Raw genomic sequence first — 7,831 nt, 5'->3', positions numbered from 1 at the left:
CCATCAGGGTCTCCAGGAGCCAGAATACTCCCTACGACAATCAGGAAGGTGAGACCACTCGAACACTCAAAGATTGAAGCCATTATGCTAGTTAATTCTGATGCAACACACTTGTCACCAATACTTTAGAATTTGTTAGCGACAAACAAAGCCTTCATCATAACTAATACCCTATATCAACCGTTGAAAAAGTCTATCAGGCCCACCTGATCAACGGATTTCGACATATGGGCAACTGACGGCCTAAGGATTTATGTAACGGGCCACCTAGGGCTCACTATCAACCCAAAATGAACCAGGATCCCTGGGTAATGTCCTCCAATACAAATGAACGGAGTAGATCATGGTAATCACATTTCAGTGGGCCCCTACACAATGCATGTACACAAAGAGTGCTTGGGCACGAAGTGTACTAAACCCAATGGCTCAGTCAAATTAGCTCTGACCGAGCATTTCTCAAATATCTTCCTTCCCTTCCTCTCTCTGTTTCAAACCAACCCACTTCAAACCTATAAGTGGGCCACCACGATCATTTTCCGAGCATTCTAAACCGTTCAAATCCTTCATGGAACCCACACCATCAAAATTGTATAGCCGTTTGATCACTTGTAAACAGATGAAGGAGATTGAATGCCATCGTCCAATCCGTGCCAAAAAACCACCCGACCCGAGCCTGTGGTAGAAGGGAGAAAAAGAACCGCCCTTCCTCTTTAAGAATGATGAATCTTAGCCATCCGTTGGGGAAACGATCCCAAACGTTCCCTCTCTCTCACTCCCTCTATAAGATAGGGCCTTGTAGCCCTAGGAAATTCGTATCAAGAGAGGAAGAAAGAGAAAGTGTAAGAGAAAGAAAAACAGAGAGCTGTTCTCTCCTCCACAGGTGGCCATTTCTCCTTCCATTTCTTTCTTTCTGTTTCAGTTAGGTTGAGGCCACAGTGATGGTTGTATTAGGATAAAGGATGGCCAATCAATGGCCATGCTTTCGGATAGAAAGCAGACCGGCAAATACCCTTGTGTTGATTAAGCGGTCCATTTCAAGCCTCTGTTTAGAGCTGGGACTGACCAAATGATGGTCGGGTCTTAGGCAAACACCAGGCCTAAATGTGATCATAGATGGGTTGAAAGCTAGCCAAGTAATGGCTGTGTTCACACCTAAAGCAAAGCATTTAAGTAGGTCCCTGTTTTTAGGCTAGAACGGAGCCAACCACTGGGTCCCTGTTTCTGGCCTAGAACTCAGCCGAACGGTGGCTCTGTTCCAGGCTGAAAACCACCCCATTTGCAGCACCTGTTTCGGGCCGAGAAAACTGGCCAAACAATGGCCATGCTTTCAGGGAATATCAGTCCAGCAATAGCAGTATTGCTTGGGTTGGAATCAGTAAAGAGAAGGCCTTGTTTCGGTTTTGTTTAGGCTGAAAGTGCATACGGGTTGGAGCTCTCAGATTTGCCCTTGAATAGCTTCAATCCGGCCTCAAGGACTGACCGGAGTTGAGCGTGAATGGTTCCCAGAATCCAACTGCGACAGAGCCTGAAAAACAGCTCCAACGGCAGGGAGTCTACCTTCACGTTGCATGTTGGTGGGCCGCATCCTGTATCAGCAGGTGGACCTCACCCTACCACAGTTGGTGGGCCATGTATGTGGCCCCACCCTGATGTCGTGGCTCGTCCAGGCCGTCCATCAAAGGACGCTATGCCCTGGACGTTTTTGTAAACAAAAATTTTTATATGCATGTACATATAACACATACATGTGAATGCATCTGTGAATGCATATAACCGGTGGGTCCTACATGTGTGGACCCACCTCTAATATATGTACAGCATGGTGTACGTGGACTGCATCCAGGCCATCCATCCATGCAAACAGCCTTGGACCTCCATTAATCCCTGACCATCCATCATGGACTCCAGCGCTGGACGCCCCTTTTTAAGAACACATGTCTACGTGTATAGCATGTGCACATGTACCGTCCACACAGTGGGACGTAGGTGGGGTACATCCAGGCCGTCCATCCATTCCGGCTTCGGACTTAGGGCCCACCTTGAATTGTATACGTGGAAGGTCCACGTAGAACCCACTTGGGAAAAAGAAAGAGTGGTGTACATGCACACCAGGATGTGTAAACAAGACATACTGTTCAGCCAATCAGTTCACGTAAACTGATTGCAAAAAGTTGAGATCTCATCAGCTATGATGAGTCTGGGAAATTCGAATGGTCCACATGAAGCAACACCTCATAAAACCCCTTGGTTTCAAATTTTACTTTAACCCGAAACTTTGGTGGGCCACAAGGAATGCAAACAGTTTTTTCCTTTAAATTGAAATTATTCTTGCTATGGCCCACCAGAATCTTGGATCATGGTGAAAACTCACGCCCTGAGGTTTCTTGGGATTCTACATCTTATGGACCGTTCGGATTTGACACCCATGTTTACGTGGGACCCACACGTGAAGTAAATTGGCGATGCATGCATGCACCAGGGAGTGAAGACATAATATGTCAGTTCACGTAAGCCACTACAAAATTTCGAGATCTCCCCATGGCTGATGAATCTGGAAAATCTGAATGGTCCACTTGGAGCAGAACCTCATAAAACCCCCTGGTTCCCATTTTTACGTTGAACCAAAACTTGGGTGGGCCATGATTAATAAAAACAGTTTCTCCCCTTGAAAGTGCATTTATCTTTGCTATGGCCCACCAGAATCTTAGATCAGGATGAAAATTTACCTCCTAGGGTTTCTTGAGATTCCACATCTTATAGACCGTTCGGATTTGACACCCATGTCACAAATATGAAGGTGCGCGGGTGCCTATATTTATGCATGGTGAGTCCTGCACATGTGGAACCCACTTTTGTGCTCTGGACATAAACTATCCAGGGGCTGGACGTGATGCACCAGGACGCTCGATATTTATATACGTACCATATAATATATATACTGTAAACATAAATATACTATGTGATATATCTACAATGTATATAATATATACATACATACCATATGGTACAAATATAATATGCATGCTTTGTATATAGATATAATGTGTGACACAACCATATTGTACATAATGTATACATGTATACCGTATGATGCAAATATATTGTATATAGTGTATACACAGATATACTATGGGATGTATTTAGTGGGCAAGCTCATCTATATGGCAGTGGGCCACATATGGGGGCCCCTCCATGATATAAATGCTTATCCGCCCGTCTTGAAATGGACCCCACCAACTAGGTAACTGAATATTGTGCCCACTTATTGGGATAAGTATTGTCGGGCCTATACTCCTCTCAACAAGCACCAAACTGTCATGATTTGGACCATTCGACCAACCATGGCGTCCTAGAATCTTAGAACTTATTAGCTAATGCAAGGGATTTCTCTAGGAATCTGTTCAAGTGACGCAGAGACGCTAGCTTCTCGAGAGGGCTCATACCAAAGGATGCCCTACAACTTGTCTAGTGATGATTCTTCCCTTTGAGCTTTCCATCTTCTCATTAGCTTAAGTTATAGTTGTTATTTAAATTCATAATTGATATCTCTCTTTATAATCACATGTGTTAGCTAGTGGAAATTGAATTGTTGTATTATATGCTTTATGATTATCCTGTATAATTGTTCATGCTTGTGGATTCTTATGGAACTTAAACCGGTACATTAGTGGGAAATTCCCACACATGAATGTACACCCATACTTGGGATGTAACTTGGCAAGTTGTGATCATAATGGACCTTCGACTTGTTGGTTATTGAGTGGTGGTCTAGATGGACCATTGATGTGGGCCTACCATCCAGGGTTGTTGTGCCCAATGGTTTTTAAGGATGGTCTTTATCGTATGGTTCTGATATCGGCCCTATGTGGCCGACTTTGATATCGCCCTATGTGGCTTTGTTCTAGTATTTCCCTATATAAGTTCGATATTTTATTCTGTGCAACCATGCGATGGTAAGCCCTATATACCGTAATATGATTGGCCACTAGTCGAGGGGTTTCTATTAAACATCCTAAGGTGGTAGTCTCATGGGCCGGAGATGGTGGCAATGAGACAATATGCCTGAGCCATCGGCCTACGCTCGGTCATGTGCTCCCCGTAGTGACCTTTGAGCTTACCTAAATTGGCTGGTTGTAAATGGATTAATAATGACTTGGCTAATCATGCATACATGGCACATTTCGATGACTTGGATCACTCTGCCCTGCGATTACGCTGCGTGTTGCGCTTATGACCAGTCATTCGATGATGATATTGACTCGGATTATCATGCCCTGCGATTACGCTGCGTGTTGCACTGATAACCAATCTTATCCCTGGGTGACGACCTTAATGTCCGTCCGGATGTTTTTCCCGGGACATCGCCCGTCTGGATGTTTTACCCAGGGCACAGACCGTCTGGATGTTTTACCCGAGTCGATCATTACATTCATGCATCCATGTATCTAACAAGACTGCATTTACTCTGTTTTGGTTGTTTGTATGTTTTATACTATTTCTTACCTAATGCGGCGGCGTGTAATCTTGAGGGGAATTCACACTGAGTTGGCCACTCATCCATCAAATATAAAACCGTACAGGTAGTACAGGTGGCTTAAGTGATTTGCATGTTCAAACTTGATAAGGAGCAGGGTACGATCACCAGGAATGCTTGACTGTATGCTTGGAGGAGCTGTGTGATCTTACGGCTTATATTTATATGCTTTCTATTATTTTCTCATATATTAGATCATGTAATTCTTGTATTTATAAATTTTGGAGACATTGGTTTGTATAAGTCATTATGGGCATATTTGAATGATAATAAAATTTTTCTTTATGTCGATTTGTCCACACTACGCTCATTTGCTTACTCTGATGAAAGAAAAAAAATATATGCACTCGAATTTGACCATCCTTTAAGGTTAACACTCGGGTTTTTGGGAAACGGGTCGTGTACTCGGGTCCTGAAAAGTCGGGGCGTTACAGATATTTTATAATTTATGATCTTGTCAGTATCTCTGTTTACTCTGATAATTCCTGATCTTGTTAGTATTTATGCTTACTCTGATAATTCATGATCTTGTTAGTATTTCTACTTATTCCGATATTATACGATTTATGGATTACCAGTATTTTCGATATTGTATGATTATGGCATTGTATTGAATACTTGACACTTACCTTGTGCACACACTTACACCGCCCTCTAAGCTTTTTATAAGCTTATGCACGATAGATGCGTGCAGGTGGCGTTAGGTTGCAGGAGCATTGAGCATGGAGTGTGCAGCGGTCTTCTGGAGCTTTGATTTTGACATATGTATTTTCCTTTCAGCATTGTATTCAAATGTTTATATTAATGGATATGTGATGATGATATTACCTTTACGATTTGGGTAAACTTGTGGTTATGCTTTTTACAAGATAAATGTACATTGAAAAATCCTCCTTGTAGGATCCTAGGATCAAAATCTGGCAATGAGTGCTGGGAGCCGAGAATGGGGTACTATGGAGGCCGTCGGCACCGGATTCGGCGATCGGGATTCCTGTGAGTCCAATCTCCGGGTTTGGGGCGTGAATAGGATCCCGGGATCGGAACCTAACGTATATATGCCGGGGGCCGAGAATGAGGTACTACGGAGGCTGTCAGCATCGAGTTCGGCAATCGAGATTCCTGTGAATCCGATTTTCAAGTTTGGGGCATGACACTTCCGACGTCATTTCCTCCATTCTGGTGAGCTTCTGAGTATTTTTTTTAAAGATTTTCAACCACACTCTCCAATATATATATATATATATATATATATATATATATATATATATATATATATATATATATATATATATATATGGGAAAAGGTACTATGCGCTCGACCTTACTATTAGCTCCCATGAGGTCAAGCTGTGTGGGCCCCACCGTGATGCGTGTCCACCATCAACACTGTGCATTTGATGGGTACCTTCTAAATTATGGGATATCCCAAAAACCAGCCGTATACAGAACTCAGGTGGGCCATACCATCTAAAATCATGTGAAACACCGTTAAAACATATAAAAACACTAGGTGGGGGCCCACCTGAGTTTTGAATGCTGCTGAAACTTGGTCTGAACGCTTATGCAAGTGGGACACACATAATGGATGGGCTGGATTTTCAAACCACATCTCTATGGGCCCAAAAAATAGATTATGAATGTTTTAATTGTTCTCTGGAGCTTTGATTTCGATATATGTATTTCTCTTTTAGCATTGTATTCAAATGATTATATTAGTGGATATGTAATGATGATGTTGCATTATGATTTGGGTATACGTGTGATTATACTTCTTATGAGACAAAGATATGTTGGAAAATCCTCATTCTAGGATGTAAGACCCATATCCTAGCCCGTTCCGTTCCATATGCCTTCGCGGTTCTCCCGATCGAATTCCGGCGACCCGCGATCTATTATCGGCATTTGCGTGCGATCTTAAGTCGTGTCCCATATATTAGAATTGGCTCGACCCGAGACTTGTATCATTGCGACCGCGCTGTCACTGTGGTTCCAACGCTGCGTCTCGCGCTCCAAGGCGATTCCCGGGCCAGGAGATGTGGCCCGCATTCAGTTCAAAAAAAACACCGGGCGTTGCAATCTTGAGAGAATCCATCACATCAATCCCATCAATCCCATCAATCAAAGTGCACATCACACTCCATCACTCACCCATCCCCAAGTACAACCACCCCTCCCCTAAAGTCAACTCTCTTTTACACAAGTACACACCACTCACACCCATCACACCCATCCCTCTCTCTTACACCTCTCTCTCTCTCTCATCTCTCTTTCTCATTCTCCCAAGCAACCCATGAGAGTCCATCGTCCAAGATCCATGAGAGAAGCTTGGCATGGCCCACTCCCTACCACCCAATCCCACACTCTAAAATCAATCTCCACCGTTGAATCACACCCCTTGGAGCTCTAGAACCTATAGGCGGAAGGAGAAATGAAGGAATTCGATGTGGGTGATCTACCGTTGATTTCCACTTGAGGGCCCACTTGTATGTGGGACCCGTTTTGATGTATGTGTTGTAATATAGAGGGACCCATAGTGGCGGGGTCCCTCCATCTCATCTCATCTCTCTCTCTCTCTCTCTCTCTCTCTCTCTCTCTCTCTCTCTCTTTTTCTCTCTCACTATTTTTCCTATTGCGGCCCCACCTTGATGAATGGACTAGATCAACACCATGGATGGTGGAAATCCCGTCATGATGCGTGTACTTTGTATCCACATTGTCTGTAGGATCGTGGACAGTGGGACCCACTACATGTGTGGCAGTCCACATCGTCCAGTCCACTAGACGCTGGACTGTACGACAGCAAACAAAAATAAATAGAATATATTAATATATTGCTGTGGGCCCACGTGGTACTCATCCACCGTTGAAACGGATTGGCTGGTGTACCTCACACAAGCAAGTAGCTGGTACAAATGACGTCATCAAGTTTTGGTGGCCCCCCGCCGCGATGTAAGGGTCCCATCCACACCGTCCAGCCCTCTGGACGGGTGGGACCCACCTTGATGTGTTTAATCTATATCTACACCGTCCATAGGGACGGTGCTGTTTGAGCCGCACCATGCAGTAAGGGTATAACCCCACCGTCCTTCCATTTCTGGGTTGGGACCCACCCCACGTGTGCTGCACGTGCGGGATGGGGCCACCCTTATGTATGGGTTATATCAGCACCGTTCAATGGACGGGCTGTGTGGAGCCACCGTGATGTACGTGTGTGTGACCCACCATGACGTGTGGATTTGATCCACACCGTCCACCTAGTGTACGCTGCTGGACCGCTGTCCAGCAGCCGTGGGACCA

The sequence above is a fragment of the Magnolia sinica genome, chromosome 3 (assembly GCF_029962835.1).
Source record: "Magnolia sinica isolate HGM2019 chromosome 3, MsV1, whole genome shotgun sequence".
Lineage (NCBI taxonomy): Eukaryota > Viridiplantae > Streptophyta > Magnoliopsida > Magnoliales > Magnoliaceae > Magnolia > Magnolia sinica.
The sequence above is the reverse complement of the archived record's forward strand: the minus strand, read 5'-3'. Positions refer to the sequence as shown.